This window comes from Cololabis saira, chromosome 15 (genome assembly GCF_033807715.1).
Source record: "Cololabis saira isolate AMF1-May2022 chromosome 15, fColSai1.1, whole genome shotgun sequence".
Taxonomy (NCBI): Eukaryota; Metazoa; Chordata; class Actinopteri; order Beloniformes; family Belonidae; genus Cololabis; species Cololabis saira.
In genome coordinates, this window is record NC_084601.1 from 15858725 (window position 1) to 15879179 (window position 20455).

Genomic DNA, 20455 nt, shown 5'->3' on the forward strand with positions numbered 1-20455 from the left:
CTAGTTGCTCAACTCCATCTGGTTGCAGTTTGGACCCTTTGCCAGTTTGTGTGGGAGTGATACAGGGACCTCCAAGGGGCTTAAGAGAACAAAAGCTCACAGCAGAGAAGACGAGGTGCATATTTCCTGCTACTGTAGCAATAAACATACTCAGTGACATATACACACGTGCACGTGTTCATATACAGACAAATCCACGAGCGTAACTATTTAGGTTATGTGATTTGTTTCCGTTAAGAGGAATCTCTGAATGGCTCGGTATTATTCGATATGAGAGAGGGAGGGAGAGTGTGTCATGTAGTGATCCCTCGGCAAGCACTGGGGTGGAATGTCCCGGGTTGTTTTAATGGAAATTGTCCCTCCACACCTGTGGAACTAATAGCGAACCACTGAAATCAGATGTTCTATAAAAATATTTGATGGAATGAGAGGAGAGGGGACGGAGGTTTGGATCTGTTTGGAGGTGTTTATCTTCAGACTGCCGTTGAGCACGTCTGAGGCCAAGAGCTTCCATGAAGCTGCAGCCTTGAGTAACAAGATGATGTCTTCAGCAGATCTCCAGAACCCCATCTCCCCTCCGGCCTCCTGTCTCCATCTCCTGGCACGTGCGCTCACAAATGTCACAGGAGAAAAACACCTCGTAAATAAAGCAGCAATTGAGTTGTAAAGATGCTACACATTCAGATTGATTGAAATGAATCATTTCTACCAAGGACAGTCATTTTCATATCTTCAGCCATTTTTTAATATGGGCATGTTTTCACTCTTGACCTAAAACTTGGGCATTACATCAAATAAGGGGTTTAAAGCTCTTTGGCGGATTGAGAAACATGTGTCTCCAGTGTGCAAAAAACCTTTTTTGAGCCAATAGAAGTACTTTAGAAAAATGTATGGCTTATTTTCTCTTTCTGTCCCTTCTTTTTGTTCTCACCCGAAAACAGTGTCATACCAAAGGTTTTATGAGGGCGGACAGGATAAGGAGCCAGAATGTGGTATGGAAATGGGCCGGGTAGGCTTGAGGCTTTCCATGGATCCAAACACCCCCACCCGCCGATTCTCTTTCATTCTTTCTTTGAAGTTGGGGATGATGTTCCTTTTGTCTTTCTTAAATATGGTGCGATGTGGTGGTTAAGGCCGAGACTGCCTTTACCCTATGAAATGTGCGTCCGTCTCACTGCGTCCTCGAGTGAATTTCGCCTGAGAGAAGATATTTTGTTCGAACGTGGCCCATGATGTTCTGTTGTAACTGCATTGCTGTCACATCTGGTATAGACATGTGAATAACCCCAGCGATCCCAGACTCTGAGCTATCAGAACGTTTTCACATACGCTTACAGCACCAGTTTCATATACAACGTGGTCTATGGATGTGGATTTCCCGCTTTTTCCTGCCTGTTCCGCATGAATGGTTACTGTACATGTTTTTCATCATTGTGGGGCGTCTCAACTTTCCATGAATGGATCAACAAAAGAATGAGTTTGATTCCTCTGGATTTTGAGTTTCAGGATTATTCAGAAAGTAAAGACATAACCCTGTAAAGAAAGAATTAACTGAAACAACAAAAAAGGCAGGGTAAGCAACTTCTGGATGATGTCACAGGATATTTGAAACATCATGGAGAGGTAGCTGCAGTGCTTCAGTGTGCCCTGAGAAAATACGCCCCTTCAGGAAATCTCCCAAATTGTGACAAATCGCTTACCCTGCCTTTACCATGTCCTATAGAAATATCAATCTCTTTAATTGAGGTAAGGTACCTACAGCTGCATGACAAGGTGAACACACATGATCCTTAAAGGTCTGACCCTTTGAACTTCCCAAGAGTTTTGTAATTGGCTACATTTCCTGGGTCAGGCTGGGTCAGCGTGCGTGTAGGGTTTGGACCCAGGAGGCGGGTTATGGTCTGGTGGCTTCTGACTGACAGATGCTTGGCTGGCCGGCAAATGCAGGTTGAAAAATATGAAGGCAGAGAGCAGACTGGAAGTTCAAAGAGAAGCTTAAACGTTACATGCTTTTACGGGCCTTCGGGGTCAAATTCCTCCTGGAGGCATGCTTTTAAATTCCTCCAGAGATGTTAGGGTACGAGGTACAAACAGAATATAAGGGATTCTTGGTCAAATGGATACATCCCAATGCAATTGTTAATTCATGTTCAGTCAGCTTGAATCAGAGGAAACAAAAGCCTGTCTTTATTTCCCTTTAAACTTCAATCACTCCGGCTACCAGTGGGTGGACAGACGGAGAATAACTGCATGAATCAAGCTCTATCTTGAATTGTGGCAAAGTGCCGAGCTGCCCCATACCACACAACTCTTCCTCTCACTCATACTTTAATCTTTATTTCACTTTGATATCAAGGACAGAATTGCTAATGTGGGAGGAATGGAGGGAGTAGGAACTTAGAAGCACGCACAGGGAAAGAATTGGAGAATATCATTTCCAAAGCTGCATGAAGGTAAGATGTAGTCGGGTCTCTAAATCAAATAAAATTGAGTTTTTTATGTTCCGAGACAGTGAATGAGGTTCCCTCTCCAAAGAAATCTGGAGAAATCAAGCAGCTCTCTTTTTTGGTTGTCTTTTCCTCTGCTGTGTCTCCTGTCATTAAGCAGTTGTGTTCAGTAGTAGATGTCAGTCCGTAGAAAACCTTCACGCTCCCTAAACAGCAACAGCAACACTGTTCAACCTTCCCCTGACATGTAAGTCGAGCTAGCTTTTAATTCAGTGCACGAAAAACAACTGCTTCGAGAAAACACCTGATAAGTTGCTGAAGAGCTGACAAACTCCCGCTCTGGCCGTTAAAGTGTCAGGTGTTTAACAGAACATAAAGTCAGCTGTGTGTAGAATCTGACAGATCATTAACAAGGGTGTGTCCCCGAGGAAATAACGCATTTACCTCGTGCATGACCTCACTTACACACTTGCACGTTGCTGGGAGTCATCTGCCTGGGCAGGTCGAGATTCATCTGATTCGCAGTTGGTGACCGACCTCTGTCTGACCTCCTTTGGCTCAGTGTTTGTTTACTCCGCTGAAGCATTTGCCATCTGAGTACTTGTAAACTTGCATGTTATAAGAAGCCGCTGAACACTTCCTTCTCCATCAAAAGTAATTTAATTCCCCTCTGGCTTTACTTTGGCAGGTTGGTCATTTAGGAACTATAATACACCAGAGGGGTTTGGTTCATTGGAAGCTTTGAATTTGTCTTCAAAGAATGTACAGATTTCTGCTGTCCACGTGCCAGTATGATGAGTGCTGTCTTTCCGACCAGCCGTTTGTAGCCACTAACAGGATCAGTCAGTATCATCCACTTCTTTGATCTGGCCGTAGTGGTATCATCGATGATTGTTTCCCCTCCTTCTCCCTTCTTCCTCTTAGGGTTTCTTCTGCCTGAGACGTTCATCACTGGGAGCCGTCCTCTTGATTTATCTCTTTCGTGTTTCTTCCTGGAGCAGGGTATGTGATTCCTGACGGGGCATATGCAGCGATTGTTCTTCCCCGCACAGCTGGCTTTTCGGAATCTGCCTCACTCTTTGAAAATACTTTGAAAGTACTTGAAATGACTTGTTTACAGGCTCTTCATAGTTGCCGCGTGCTTGTGGGATCCCAATTGCAGCTTGTCTAAACATCTGCTATGTTGTCTTCTGGTAGTTCAACCAATCGTTTGAATGCATTCATCTACTCCAGATGACATGCTGAAATCACAGCTGTATGTCCTGGTGAGCTGGAACAGTAAGACGGCGTCCTGCTCAGTCTTCATGTTGACATGATATCATCCATGAAGTCATCCATGATGGTTCCCAACCGTGGAACTGGTATCCATTAGGATTTTTTTTGTGATGATCTGGCGAAGGGGGGTTAGGCCACCCCAGAACACCAGTGGGTTCAAAGCATCTCCTTGGTGTATACCATACTTGATGCTTATGCAGTTGGCTCCGAATGGGCATCTGGAGTTCTCTTCCCCGGGCTCATTCAGGTCTTGATGAGGGCTCCTCACGTTCTGTTGATGTTACACAGTTCCAAGCACTCAGCATGAAATGAATGCGTGCAGGATTGAGTCACAGGCTTTCATGCGGTCAATCCTGCAGTCTCAAACAGCTGTTGACCAGCAGCTGGCATTTGGCTCCTGTGGTCTTATTTCCCTTCCACTTCTGGGCTTCACTCGTGCGTGGATCTGTGTGCCCACTTGATGGCAGAAGAAGCACAGGAACAAGCTGTATTTACACCACTGAGATGTTAAAAATAGCAAAAACATTGACCCAACTACCTCACATTGAGCATTAATATTCCCTGCTCTTTTGAGTGTTATATGTTTTCAATTTCTGAAGGAAACAGACTTTTCAACCGCTTCATGAGTATTTCTTTTTTTTCGTTTCCTCCAATCATACACTGCAATTTCAGTGTTTGAGTTGATGAGTGTGAAAAAATCATTGGTCACGGTGTCAAAGTCCTATGTTCCAGTGTGACTGTTGGAGTCTGGCTACCTCTGTGACTCGCGCCGACCAGCCAAAGAGATGAAATTAAAACCATGAGTAAAAAGTGAAAACAAATTTTGCCATTAGAGAGGCTTATAAAATGTGAAAAGGCTACACTTTATGTTAGCTATTATGCTTTACAGAGCAAAAACTTTGTAAATGTTCTGCCTAATAGAACTCAAACTCAGCTCTTCTGCATACAGCCATCAATTTTTTTTTTTTTTTTCTTGGATGTTCAAAACGGCAAACAGAAACTGTTTTACATAATGTGCACCTGTCATGGCTTGCTGGAATATTAAGTATTTATTGATTTTTAAGCCTTGACAGCTGAGCCATTTTACAGTTCTTGTGCGTGACACATAGTGGAGTGACGGTCAGCTCATGTGTACATGTACATGTACACGTATACATATACGTGTACTTTTTGACATGAGCTTATCAAATTGTGGCTGAACAGGCTAGCGTTAGCCACTGAAATCATACGTGGGAGCAGGACTGTGTCGAACCACTAGGCCTGTTTGACTTGTTTGAAACGAGTCGAATGTTCCCACCGTCAAGCATGTCTTAGTCCAAATATAGGAAGTTCATTTTAGTTCCACCTCAGAAGGACTAAGGACTAAATATGCATTTTGAAACTATTATTACATTTAGACTAATGCAATTATTTGGTTTCTTCTGACGTCAGGTAAACACACTGAGTGAGGTGTTTGGTGTAGGGCGGGTATTTTTAAGTAGCTTTGGAGGGTTGAGGTTAGTGTAAAGTTTGCTCGTAGCAATATGTTGCACATGAATATATTAAAAATGTATGAAAGCAATCACAAAGTTGAGACAGAACTCAGTGCATATGATTGCGATGTTTCAAAGGCATTAAACTATTTTTGAACAACATGTGCATCTTGTAAGACCTGAGAAGAACGCAGTGCCGGTCTCTGCGTCTATCTTGATTTATATGCTCTGGAAAGGCTCTGTTTAAGGAGCTTGGCCTCTGCTGCCTCTAAGCATCGCGCCATCCACCCCCACAGAAACTTCAGAATCCAAGGATGTGTCTCATTCTCATGTCTGTGGTGTAAGTTTTATTCCTCTGTAACTCTCATATTCCTCCCACCAATCCTCCCCTCCCGTCCATCTGCCAAGCGGAGACAAAGAAGCTGCTTCGGCCCTCCCTTTGGTCTGGTGATTATCTAAGCGAGTGCCTATCAATCTAAACGAACTCCAGACTCTCAAGAATGTCCCCTTCGCCTGGTTGCCAGGTCTGAGATAAACACATCTGATCTCGAGAATCACCCTTTAATGAACCATTAGATGCGTGCGGACAGATGCAGGGCGCTTGTAACCCCCTAAACTGAACTCCAATATGCGAGATGGACTGATAGGACCTGATTAATGAATCGAGAGCAGATCCTGCTATTCAAACAAGGAGAAAACATGTCATGACCGTTTCTGTATTCAAATTTAATTTCAGCCATTTACTATATAAAGCAAAATGGGGCTGTTATTATTGTGTCTCACCTCGCAGAGGTTGAATGTACGGCTTTATTGGCTCTTGGCAGTGCAACAGGAATTCCATGAGGAAGGTGAACAAGGAAATGGAGTTCATTCAACACTGCACAATAACCTGAATGTTTGTTGTCATTAGATGATTCTTGTCTTTCATCGCCGTGAACTTTTCTCAGGCTTGACATTCTAGGGAACACACCACACGCTTAACATTTAAATTTCTCCCTGTTTTTTTGTTTGATTAATTCAACGTTTCTTGCATTTGCAGTGATGACCAATGCAGTCGAAGGCCTTCCAGTAAATTAAATCAGAAGTTGGACACAAAGACAATCCTCGAGCAGGCAGATACTGCAGTTTAGAAGGCATTGTGAGTCTTATCATTATTGATTTAACTTTGGCAGTTGACGCACAGCAAGCTTTCCATCCCCTTGAACTTTCCCTGACTGACAATGTCACTGGACACCGCTTTTCATCTTCATCATTACATCTTGTCTCATTGCAACTGGAACATTTCATTTTGCATGTCTGCAATCATCCCCCAAGGAGATAAGAGGGGAAGAATGAGAAGATCTGGTTCTAATATAAAACTATACCCCGATGTAATGAAACACACAAAAAAGGGAACCGAAGAGGGAGTCATCACAATTGGTGTCGGTCCAGACAGTGGAGGTGCTGCTGACAGCAGGGGAGGAAAGGTCAGAGGGAGAGACTGGGTCAGAGATACTTTCGCTGACCCGGCATCGTAAGCTTTTGAAGGAGGAATTGCCGAGTTAACCTTTTTATCTACGAGGCACGTTTCTCTTGTCCTCCTCCAAGTTTGGTTTGATTTATTCCTCCTCTCCTTCTCCGTCTTACCTCCCATACCGCGATCCGGCGGCCACGCTTTCCCTCATGTTTCCCATTCCCCTCAGTTCAGCCTAACAGGCAGGGTAATGCATAGGGTGTGACAAATGATAGGTGGCAATGCTGACATAGCTCTGTTGTTGCAACAGAGTAATGGGGCGCGGTAAAAAACCGACCCTCTCCGAGTCTGCCAGTATAACCTGAAATGCTGCTTTATCCATTTTCTGCAGTTTATTACTCCACATTGAACTGGCACATCTCTCAGTCTTATCCTTCTCAGATATTTAACCAACATCTCCGTGGAGCCAGATTTCACTGGGAAACTGGCAAACAATACACACCCTGTTGGCTGTTTGAAATTGAATTTCAGGCATTTTAATCAATGTGTTGGCTGATGCGACCGTTTTCATTTGAAATTGCCAGGTTTACATGCTTGAAATTGACCTGAAGAACACAGTGTTCTTCCTCTTTGAGGTGGTCTTCGGCTGAATCCAAGACAGACACCCCAAAAGCCTTTATTACTGGATTTATAATTGGATTTCCCGACGACTTGTAAACCACTACTAATTTGCACATACGGTTCCCTCCATTAAAAGAGGTGTGATTTATTAACAATGGTCATTATTTTCTCATCAACCACAAAATATCTCTACTTGTAGCCAGCACTTGAAAGTTCATTGAAGCTCATTGCAATGGAGCTTTATGAGCCAAGCCCCTTATTAGAAAGAGCTAAATTGATTATGAGTCAGTCCCAGAAAACGTCAACAAGTCTATGCTTTTCCTCAGGCTAGGAAACGGTTAAGCCTGTTATACTAAAATCCTGAAATGCGTTACATTTTATAATTAATACAATTGCTCACATACTGCATAAATAGAAAGTAATTGCATGTAGATACGTGTTTGGGTGCATGTACAACTTAAGAGGCACACGCATACTTGTAAAATCACACATCCAGTAATGTGTGGTTGTGTGAAATACGGCCAGTTAAACCCAGATCCCAGCACTCCACTTTTCACGAGCGTCTGACACTTCCCAGAGCTCCAAACAGCGTCCGGTCTGACCCGCGCTGCTCTCTAGTGGCTCTTATAGCCTTCATAGGACCAGGCCTGGGCGAACTGTAAACACCTGCTTTTTCTTTTCTGCAGTTTTTACGTGACCGGTGTGTGTTTTTTATGTGTTTCATGCTGAAAAACAAACCAGACTGATTATGACTGCACTCAAGTAGCCGCTGTAAAAACCCCTCTCACATGCCTGCTGCATTTGCACTGATTGTGTTTTGTTAAACTGCTTTTCTGTAATGAAATAATGAAAAGAAAAACACAATGAATATCAGAGAAGAGATGTTAAAGGTGGTGAAATCGTTTTGTTTTCCTGAATCTTACTTTGCCACCGCCTTAACAACGCCATCTACAGACAAAACACGTTGGCACACAGACGCGCTCATTGTGAGAGCCCTCGCGCACAGACACTGAGCCGTGTTTATACAGCCCGGCAGTGGATTTTTTGGGAGGTGTGAGGCCAGAACTGGTGGGGTCTTCTTACACAGCCAGCCATCTTAGCCAGCAGCAAATAAAGACTCGCATTGATCCTGATGGGTGGGGTGGGCCTCAGCGAGGACCGAAGTCAGAGTGAGCTGTGTGTTGTATGCTGGTGGTCTGGGAGAGAGGCATGCATGCGTGTAAGTGCGCGAGGCGCTTTCATGTGCTCCTTTCGGCTGGCAGAGGCTGAATCCTGAAGCCACCAGCTGGTGCTTTAATTGAGGGATCAATCACACAGCAGCCAATGAATAGTTATCAGTCCTCATCTTGGATTCAAACCATCTCATGTACATCCATTTAAAATGTTCATGAGTGAGTGAACAAGTAAACTGAAAAGGGTTTAGAAGAGTTCCCTGACATAAATATTGCAACCACTGACCTTTGTAGGCCTGTTTTCTTCAACTGAATGCTTTTGAAGCTCTGGGTGACCATTTGGCCACTTGCAAGGGATGGATTTCACCAATACTAAAGATGCTTTGCACACCCATCGGGTGGCAGTCACAGCCCTGATCTGTCACTCAAAGCAGTCTTGGCACTAGGCATGGGGCGATATACGATATTATCGTATATCGCGATAAAAAACGGCCGCGATAACGTGGGGTACTGTAATTATCGCCAATTTTTTTTTTTGGTCACACAAGGCTACCAGCCAGGTAGAAGCCAGTGTTATTTTTTTCATGTATTTTATTAATATTATTTATTATTATTATTTATTTAATATTTTTTCAGAGAGTAGTACAATCCGTGTGCATTTGACTACTGTGGCACTTTATTTTCACTCAATTTTTGTGTTGGCCATGCAGCTTTTGTTTTGTATACTACAGAGCAGTGCCTTTATTTTATTATTTTTCCAGAGAGCCGTACTAAGTAGCAGGCAGCCAGCCACTGTTAAAGTTTCAGAGAGTAATACAATCAGTGTGCATTTGGCTCTACTTTGTCACTTTATTTCTATTTGTCACTTATTTCTTTCGACTCTCAGGGAAGTATTTTCTTACAAAAAAAGAAAGTTCAAATAAGTACCGGTACCGGTACTATAGTTTACACTTTGTAATGCATAACATTTACAGTACACTATTTGTTCTCTACCTCAAGTGTCACTGTGTTGAGAATGATTTGAGAATAAATGTTCTGAAGGAACCAGTGGATCCACGGTTAGTGTTTTTCCTTGCATTTTAAGAATTTTATAAGCGACACGCTAATATCGTGATAATATCGTAATCGTGATATTTTTGTCCACTAATATCGTGATATGAAATTTTCATATCGTCCCATGCCTACTTGGCACCCGTTCTTAACAATGCATGCCACCTTAGCCCAGTTTAATACTTGGAATTCACCCATTGCACATTTCTCATGAGGGGGGAAATGACCTAAAAAGACTAAAAATGGGTACTGCAAAAAAACAAAATAAGAGTCAAAAAATGGTTTCTTACTCCAATAGCAGAGATACTTTTGCTTAAAATAAGACAGCATTGACTAGATTTAGAAATATCAGGACTATTTCTAGAGGAGACGGTTTTTTTTACCCTTTAATTGGAAACCTGCCAGCATGATAGTGAATCTCATACTGTCCCCAAAGTGTGTTTTTCTCAAGCAAGATTCTCTGGATAAAAACTTCTGGTAAATTAACACAATGTAAGTCTAAATTCAGCATTAAATATTGTGTATATCTCTGCTTTTAAAGTGGTTATTTTAAAACTGGGGACTAGGGGGATTTACTTGCTTCATAGTTGGCCTCATAATTAATGATTCTGCATTGGCTTCACTTTTCAGCATTGGAGGTTACCACTTTATTTTACTACAGTTCATATATGGACTGTAGTCCATTCCTTTTCTTTTTTCTTTTTTTTTTAAACCAAGTTGCATAGTATGGCTTCTTAAGTGATAATCCAGTGGTAACGTAATTTATGTCAAGTGGTAAATCCATCACAGTTGTTGCACTGCATTGCTGATTTAAGATATTTTTATTACAGTATGACCTCGACAACATACTGTAGAGTGGAATATCTTCATTTTGGTTTTCTGTGACAGAGACGCCCATTTAGGTGGAACGTTGAAACTTTAGCACAGAAGCCGCCAGCACGGACGCGTTTCAACTCCTTCGGTCAGATTTGACCAGATTTCCTGGACTTTATTAAACTATAATCTCCCCTCTACTTCTCTCTAGTATCCCTTCCATTTTAAACAGGAAAATTGCCTCCCTTTCTGTTTTTGCCGCCAACCCATGTGTGTGTTTGTGCATGTACAACATGCACATGTATGTGTGAGTCTGTTTTAGCAGCCAGTGGAAGCAGCACGTGAGATGACTGGCAGTGCATGCATCTAAAGTAGGTCAATGGGGAGATCAAGACCGTAAGCTGTCACTTTCCTCTTTCCTCTCCTTCATCACTGTTTCTTTTTCAGTCTTCTGTAATGACTTTATGTTTCCTATATGGTTTCCTGCTCTATTTCTTCGGCTCATATCCTTCTTTTCTTTCTCAAAACATCGTAAGGCTCTGTGACCTCGACGTACGTTCCAGTCTCCCTCCATCACCACCAACGGTGGCATTCGAAGGCACGATCTGTAACAACTCTGCTTTTTTCATGGAAGTTCAGGCTGTGGAATCCTGCGATTGAACAGGCTAATAGAGGATTTTTCTGGGCTTTTCCTTCCTGGAAGTTTGCCCTTAGCCCCGGCTACGTGCAGCTTGGGATTTTTCCAGCCTTGGCAAAAAAAGAATGGAACAATTGATGGTGTGTGATTGTTCCGGGTTTACACCCCCTCCTTATTACAGCACTCCAGAACATTTCTCACCTTCATAGCGCTGAATTTTAAATAGACCCATGTGCACTCTCTCCACATGGGCTTTGACTTTTACCACAGCCAGGTTTGACTCTGGATGACCCTCCACCTTGAATATTTTGATACACAGTTTGGGAATAACAAAGCTGTTTTGGAAAAGAAAAAAAAAAACGGGACTTCAGACTAGTATTAAGGAACTTTGTGAACTATGCTGCGGTGGCCTGTTTAGAGCTCTTTTCTTTGCCTCAAAGTTTTCTTTGCATTATATGACCTGTGTCCACTGTTCTTTCATTCCTCTGGAGGAGGAAAAAGCCACTTAATCAGTGAGGGCAACAAAGATTTGAAGATTTGGTGAGGGACATGGTACAGGAACACAAACTGATAGAAGTACATTGAGGCCTTGATCCTCAACAACACTGTACAGCTGACTGCTCACTTGACAAAATAAACTGTGGCGTGGATGTCCTGTGCTTCTGCCTTTGCAAAAATAAACAGACTATGCAGTCCTATTTTGAGACTTTAAAAAAACCCAAGACATGTATACAAAGTACAGAATTAATTGAATACAAAGTTTATCTGCTAAGACTTAATTCCGCATCGACTCATTAAACTTTTATTAATTTAATCAGAAATCACAAAGTCCTAAAGCTTTTTTTTTTAAAGATCATGCCACCTAGTGGTTGATGCAAGGAAGTACATGTCTTCATGAATGACTGCTCAATGCTAATGCCAATGATGCTAATATTGCCCACTCATTGCTGTCATGGAAGAGGCTTTATCTTTATAAGAACCTGCACCTGTAGTCTATATAATTCAACATGGTCAGACAAATTAAAAAGTTTCTGTTTTTCAAAATCCTCTCCACACGCTGAAAGGAAGAGGAAACACCCCCAAACAGGGTTTTGGAGTAGGAATGAATGAACTTGAAAACGCAGAGCCGTTAAGATGATCGACATATACAAAGAAACATTTGTCCCAACTCTTTCAAAATGAGCTTGTTTTAGGTACGGAGACAAATGTAAATAAAAATGTTTGCACTTTAAATTGAAGCAGAAGAAGTTAAGTGATGATGTATTAGCAATAATAATTTTTTTGGAGTTAACAAAGTCTTGTCCTGTTTTCAGATAATTTATGAGACAAACTCTTCAAAAACAAGAGACTGAAATTAAGAGTAAACCAAGTTCTTATGATGGACTATTTCTGAATGTTTCAGTGTAATCACACTAAAAACAACATTTTACGTGAATGTTTTTCCAAATTTATGTTTCATTCATATTTTTGTCATTTTTGCAGTCTTTTTGAGATCACATATAACGTCTTTGCATTTTTAGCTTCAGAGCCGAAAACTTAAAATTAATGTTTTTTTTAAAGAAAATCCCTGAAGTCAGCTGCAGTGGTTGACTGTGCACAGGCCTGGCCAATAACCAAGACATCTGTTTAAGGTTGTTGACTTACTACTCACAATAAAGGCATCTTGTTTTCTCAAATGCACTTTTATTTTGTAGGATTGCAGATAAATATCAGATCAGAATGACAATGCTGACTGATCTGAAGGCACATTTTTGCATTCGAGCACAAATTAAGCAAAGTTGGAAAAAAACTAAAAAAAAAACTCTACAGTTCTTTAAAAAAAAGTTAAATTAAAACTTACAAGTTTGAAAATCAATTAGTTTTTAACCATCTTTGTATATGGTTAAAAATCAATTAGTTTTTAAATTGACAGTGTATTGTCATTTCTAAAATTGTTCATTTCATTTTAGACTGCAAGATACCTCGAAAGCTGATTCCTTTCAGCTGTTTTTTTTCCTTTTTTCCACTCTTACCCCTACACTTTTGCTTTTACATTTAAATTAAGAGCAAAGAATGGGCTCACATGGTTTCGCTTTTGGCAGCAAACAATAAGAGTATTCACACCAGCAATGAGCAGCACAGAGAGCAGGAGGCTCAAGGAAGAGAAAGGGGGGAACAGGAGAGGGGGAGAAAACAGCTGAGTTTGCCAGTTGAGGAAGAGAAAGACAGAACGATCCTTCTGATTTACAGGAGATCATATTACTGGATGTCCTCAAGGTTTTCCTTCGGAGGTGAGGTCATTTCCACAGTGCCCTCTAACACACAGCTCCCTTTATAGCTGAACGTTCCACCTTCATAAATCTCTAGTTTTGCATTAATTTCTCATTTTTCATGTGATGAGTCCGTTTTTGAAAGTGTGGAAGTGTGCTTTCAGTGACCTGTCTTGTGGCACTGAAAACCAGAACTTTATTACTCTGGAAAACGTGGCGGTCGACCGCCCCTGTGTACGAGAGTCTGTTCCCGCTTTCTTCTCGACGCACGTATGAGTTCAAGTGCACCGACAGGGCAGGCGAGAAAGTACGGCTATCACCCCCCCCCCCCCCCCACCCCGTATTGTAATGCACTTCCTCAACGGTCAGGGGTGAGTTTGAGTGTTTTACAAACTTTCACAATGTCTCAAAAAAGATGATATGATAAAGCATTGAATCGGAAAAGCAGCAGGGGAATTTTTGAATTACATGTCGTAATGGATGCCTTTTCGCCTGCTTGAAACTATTACTGCTCAGAGCCGAGGAGCAAGCGAGGGTGAAACTCACACGGGTCTGTGTAACTTGTCTTCTTCCTATGTGCCACATAGAAACACTTTCATCTGCACGAGACATCAGAACTTATTTTATTATTGGCTTGTCTGCCTCATTGGTCCGACCCAGGGGTGTTAAATATGTCTTTCTTTGAATTAAGTCATCAAGAAAATGAAAACCTTTCTATCTGACCTCCTCCCTCCCCACAACCTGTCTCCCTCTCCACACTCAACGCGACCTGAACTTTCCATTTCCTATTTCCACGCTCCGTCTTTAATCATCAGTATAAGTTCGACCCTCTCAAACGTTTTTTTTTTGCAACCATTTCAACCTTCAGGGATGTTGGGAAAACATATCCATGCTCCAAAGTTGAAACTTCCCTCCAAATGATTACGCTCCATCTTTCTATAGCCTCTGTGTTTATTTTATTTTAATTTTTTTTCTGCAGCAGATTTTAGTTCTGTCTTCACCTCACGTGAAATAATAGGTGGGGAACCTTTATTTTACTTCTTATGTTAAGCATGAAGACAAAAACATTTGAACCCAAGTACACACAGCAGACATGCTGCAGCTGTACGGGAATCACCAAAGGAAAAAAAGAAAAAGCAAGAAAGACAAAATGAGAAGGATTTGAGGAGGTTTATGGCTTCATAAATCTGAAAGAAACAAATGTTTAAGTGTGACATGATTCGCTTTGGTGGAAGGTGGATCTCCCGCATGTGTTTTAGTGAAGAGCGCCTGCATGTTTTCGCAGCCACATTGTAGTTCATGTTACAGTTAGAAAGTCATAAAAGTCAGTGTAAATGTATGTTATAGTGCTAAGAGGCACAACTGCAGCAAAGGATAACGTTTCTGCTCAAGAACGTAATCACAAATTCCCAGAATAGCCTAGACTAAGACTGCTCACTGGCTACAAGCTTCACTAAAGTGTTAGACCAGCACGTCTCTTTTCCACCTGAACATTGGGTTGATTTACTAGCTAAAGTTGTCCACGCTATTCCTTTAGTTGTTTATGTTCCGTCGCAGCCAAGCTTTCCCGAATACCTGTTGGAAATGCTTGTGAGTCTGGACTTTCTACTCATTCAATTTCTGTGTGACATAAACAGCGAGAGCAAAATACCTCTGGTTGTGAGTGGACCTCCCTCCAACCATGAAGAGCAAGAAGGTGCGTGGCGAACACGTGGATGCACTTTTAAGAGAAGAGCTCCGGTTGTGCATCAGCGACGTGCCTCCATGCCGTATTAATTCAAAAACATGGGCCGTGACCATCATGGTTGCTTACCAAAGGCCTCACTGACTGTAACATGTGTGGAGAACACAATATTTACACATATAACCCAGAATCTGCAAGATAAATATGACTATTGGTACTGGCAAATCTCTGTAATAACATGCAGCGGTCAGGGGTGTTAAGGCGATACTCTATCATTTAGGAAATGATCTTATTTTGTCATCCGCTCCAATCGACCCAGCCTGACAAAACCACCGCAAACTGAGATTGGCCTCAACATTGACTTCACCACCTCGCCTGAGAGGCAAAATAAACTTCCTACCAACTCCAGTAATAATGTTTTGACTCATGTGATGGGGCCTGTGCATTTACTGTGTGTGTGTGTGTGTGTGTGCGTGCGTGCGTGCGTGCGTGCGTGCGTGCGTGCGTGCGTGCGTGCGTGCGTGCGTGCGTGCGTGCGTGCGTGCGTGCGTGCGTGCGTGCGTGCGTGCGTGCGTGCGTGCGTGCGTGCGTGTATAAAAAGCAATCTTGTCAGCAAATACCTACAAGGAACAGTTTTCCCAATATTTTGCGCAATGCTCAGTAATTTGAGTTCACATGTTAATGATTAACTAATTTTTCCTCATAAACAGGTTGTATTTAACCCAGGGGACGTCAAATAGCTGAATAATAGCTCTGGTGTGAAATCGCTCATGCGACTTCGCACGCATTTTCCCGCTCACTCGGTCATGTGAGGGCATGAGCTTTAATATTTCTTCCTCATCTGGGTTTCGATTTGCTATTTTGATGTAATGGATCAATGCAAGAAAGATCCAGTTCAACCAGAAAGAGAGAAAAATAATGAACTTGTAATCTCATTGAAATCTGCCACCCAGGTTAAATCAAACAAATACTTAATGGATAAAATAGCTCGGAATTAAAAGGTTGCATAACTCTGGCCCGCCACAAAAGTTCATAACCACCACCTTCCTCCAAGCTGCAGTCATACGCTCACGGTCCTGACAGGCAGTGCAGGATCACAGAGGGGAACCTGCTACAGCCACTATTAGCCCTTCCTCTGGGTTTTATGTATATTCACCTTCACTCATTCATACAACCACCAGAGCAACAGACCTGAACCTTCCCCAATGTCAACTTTTGATAACAGCCTCGCGCTTTGCTCAACATTTTGACGCCCTGCCTGCTAAAACACACCGAGCGGTTTGTCCTGTGCAGTGGACTTCTGCTGTTGCTCTTGTTTGGTCTCTTGTTCTGGGATCCTGCCACTTTCTCTTCCATCATTCATTCTTCCGGGGTTTTCTTTCTTGTGACACATGTTCCCATGAAGAAATATGTACTTGTTCAAAAGACGACCGGGACGGGAATCTAAATTTACTCTGAGTGGTTTTTGTTGACAGTAAGCGCAAGAGATCGCGAGGGCTGGAGAGCACCTCCTAAAGTCATGAATATTCCTTCAGCTGAGGTTGCAACTTATATCTTAACATCAAAGACAAATAAATAAAAAGTTTCTTTGTGCTGTTTTAGCAGGACCTGCTCAAAGACAAGACCACTGTTAGAGCCAGTTCCTAATTTTTCCTAATGCAGGTTCTCTTTTTGCCGTCAGAAAAAGGTTTGGTTGCTTTTAGAAAAGAGAAAAATCACAGGCCCCATACTTAACTTCTAAAATAGAAAAGTCTTTCTATCAAAGATGTATAAACATCCGAGGATCATGTCAAATGTTCTTGGTAAACTACCATTGCAGAGAGTTGCTGTAATTACAGTCGACCTGACCTGTTTTCGGAAATCTGGCTGCTGACAGTTTTTTCTGTAATTTTTCAAGTTTTACATCCGAAATGTCCAATTTCCTCCATCTCGTTATGTGTAGCTATATAATTTAGCACCCGGAGAGAAGAATAAAGATTTAACTGTGGCCTGTATTTTTTCAAATTTGTCCTCATTTACATTAATCGGCATCAATGATCATTTCCCAATATGCGGACCTTTAAGAGCTTCTCGTGACGGTTAAACGTTTCAGTAAAAACACAAAGAGGAGAATACTGGTTCTTTTATTGTGGCGGAGCTGGAGAAACATTTTTTCCAACCAAAGAAAACCTGAAATACACTTTCCAGCTGTTGACGATTAAATCGAAAGAGGGTAATGTCTCATAATATACGCACCGTGCATCACTTTTTTAAGCACTTTCATACCCAAGCCTGGCTACATTATATTAATGGCGGTTATGTTTCGTCAGTTAACGCGTTGAGGAACACTTTCTGCAAGTGAAATGACCAGAAACTCTGACCACAACTCGTATATGACGCTGTAAGCGAACACCTCGAGGGGCTGCTCAGTGTGATGGAGGCATTACCTCATTCAAATAAAGGCAGCTCTAAATGAAACCCCACAATGTTTAATTGTCTCACACTCTCACACACAAGCATTTGGACTGGGAATGAGCGGTGCTGTGTACCTTCACGTTTCCCTCTGAGTCTTAGGAATAAAACAAGGAGCATTCCCGTGTCAATATGGCTAACTGAACAAATCTGGTTACATTTGGAGCTTGTTTTAAAATTTTCCAAACTTTGTCCTCATTGCTGATGCTTGAAATTCCTCTTCTCCGTGCAACTGCTGCTTCTGCTTACTGAAATCACACGAGGGGGGTTCGGTAGAGGAAGATGGCTGCGGTTGAATCACAACCCACTAGACATGTGGGCTCCTGGTTGGAGTTAAGCATACTTTTGGTCAAGGCTGTGGCTGAGGTTCTTCAGCTTTGGATGATTCAGCCAAAATATTCCGCCAGGTTTTAAGTGCAGTTGCCTGCGAGGCCTGTGGCTGTAACCAAAACTATTTAACTATCATGGACCTTGATTGTTGCTGAATCCTTTGGTGTTTTCATGAAAGCTGGGACCGCACGGTACACGATGTTGAGGTGATGGTTCCTCTCCGTCTTCTCAACATGACACCAGAGCCTCCCCCGTGGGTGTACCTGTAATCCTTCGTGTTGTTTACAACGTGTGGATCCACACACGTGCGGCTGAGGAGAAGTGGAGGCGCAGCTCATTCAGCCGCACCTCCCTGGCTGGCGCTGTTAATTTCATTAGTGGGTTAGACGGAGCAGTCGGGGAAGTGTGTGCTTGGCTTCCCCTCGACAGCGTCTCCTCAGCATGTCTGAGCGGGCCTCTCGAGACGTTTTTTGAATTTGGGTTTGGAAGCTGCTGCGTCTGCTTTGGCAGCCGAGACCTCGCGGATGAGCCCCTTCGGCTATGTTTAAGTGGCATTCAACACCTATAATACCAGCTGGTTTGGAGATGGATCTGTGAGGTTTACTGTAAGTGGGGGAAGAGGATGTCTGTGTGTGTGTGTGTGTTTGTGTGTGTGTGTTCCTTTATGCTTGCTTGCCACCATGTAAGCCGGTGCAGTAACATTTCCTCAGAATCGCAGCAAAATTAGCAGAGCTCGAGTCAATCAAACACTACAATGGTTTATTCATGAAAACAGAAACTGCCTTACAAGCAGGTTTCCATGGTCTGCAGTAATATTTAGCATCATAAAACATGTACAGGATTTCCCCAGTGGATACTCCTTGTCTTTATAGATAGCAGGCGCTTCTTAGTCTCCTGAAATAAAGTAAACCTCATTATTATCCTTTCATTCACTCTTTATACCCAGTTTTTAGTGCTCAGGGTGGAGGCAGGCTACACTGAGGACAAGCAGCATCAAGAAACGCACAATAACAAACCTGCACACGCACACCAGCAACTATTTCACAAGCCATAATCCGACCAGCACGCATATCCTATGAGGACTTTGAAAAGAAGGCAGAGGCAGCAGAAGAAAACTTCTGCAGGCGCACGGCCTCCACAGCCTTCCTCTGAGGAGCTCTTAACCACATTTAAAATCCATGTTTCCACTTATCATAACGGCAGACTGCTTAACTGTCTCCATCACCTGAGCTTTTGACATGCTGTAATTCTTCTTCTGCTCCCTGCAGCTTGAGGTGTTCATAATGTTCACACGTCTCTAAGTTTACTCCGGTGATGTTTATAGGTTTATTGGTCTCTGTCATAGGTCCAGTAGTGCAGATCACTGTATTTGTATCAGCTTGCAGACTTTCAGGAGGGTATTTTTGCAGTTGGCTTCCACTCTCGTGTGGATCCTCCACCTCAGCTCATCTGCTCCTGCAACTGTTATTCATTGGTAGTTATTCAGAGATGAACTGTAACTTTTGTGTTGGCCCTCATTGATCTTTAATGATGATAGCAGATGCCTTTTTGTGCACACTGAAACACTGAGTTAGCAGTTGTTCCTTTATTAGCTCATGATTGGTCCTACATCTCTTTGCATATAACCCCTCTCACTGGGGGGTTCTTGTCTAGAAGAAGTGCGGTTTTCATGCTCTCTCCTGTAGTCCATGAATGTCTTCTCACCCGAATCTCTATTATTAATCTGGAAGCTGGAGGCTATCCCAGATGTCACAGGGAGAAAGGAGGGGTGCACCTCAGACGGGTCACCAGTTCATTGCAGGACTGCTACAAACACAAATATTTAAGGTCCCATTATGATTTCACATTTCAAAGTGGGAAGATCTATCTCTAGATCTAAGATATTATTTCATGAGCTAGGGGAGTCAATGTTTCATGATATGGCCTCTGTTTTCTTTGGAAGATGGAACGTGCTTCCATTCAAGACAACAAGTCCAAAAGCAACTACATGACGAGACAGAAAAATGACCACAGGGAGATGTAAGCAAACTAAAACAAGAGACGCTTGAAAACGTCTCCAGACTGCACCTTTCTCCTAATTCACGTAGCGAGGTCTCAGGACCAAGCCAGCTGTCTGGAGCAGCAAAGGTGATAACAATCAGATCCATAAACGCGTTGGAGGTGCGGTCCCGACTGCCTGTTATTTGCTTCTTAACGTGTCTTTCCTGTCCTGCTGTTTCTTGTGTATTTTTGGATCTGTTATTGTAATGTTCGAGGTGTTTCTTCCCCCTCCTCCTTCACTTAAATCTGTTTCATATAAAGCGTCACTCAGCCTGCCAGATAAAAGTTTTTCATTTTAACTTTGGAAGCTGTTCATGACTGCAAAAAGTCTTTGATTCGTTGTTAACTCTTCTGCCGTTTTAGAACCTTTTTTTTTTTGTTAAACGTTTAATGTTTTCAATCAAATGATTTTGGGAGAAAAAAGCTGGGTAAGAGTTAACAAGTATTTTCATAACAACCTTCACAAGTACTCACTGTGTTCTCATGCATACCAAAACTGTGTGTTTTGTTACTTGGGTGTTATTGAGAGCAAAAGTGTGTCTGAATACTGGTCTAGCAGCGGCTCATGGTGGCCAGCCAGAAGTAATTTTCTGATATTTTCTTTTTCTTTTCTTTTTAAACATTGTCTGGAGAGCCTTTCCACAAAAAACATTGGATAAACAGGTTGTGGAGGACTGTGTGTGACAGATCCCTGCTCCCTGCACAAGCTTCTGGGATTGCATTTGTGTTAGTCATTTCTTTATGGCATTTGGTGCCTGCAA

General features: G+C 42.3%; 1 protein-coding gene across 3 annotated transcripts in view; it reads left to right on the top strand.

Annotated features, from left to right (window-relative positions):
- The window catches only part of col8a2 (collagen, type VIII, alpha 2), a 65451-nt gene that overhangs the window by 27602 nt on the left and 17394 nt on the right, over nucleotides 1–20455 (top strand). The window contains exon 1 of one of the 3 annotated variants that reach the window (XM_061740979.1): nucleotides 6315–6332. The exons of the other annotated variants lie outside the window; for them this stretch is intronic. The gene's annotated coding sequence lies outside the window, so the exon portion shown is untranslated. Of the gene's footprint in view, nucleotides 1–6314; nucleotides 6333–20455 lie in introns of those variants that run through there. 3 annotated transcript variants of the gene reach the window in all.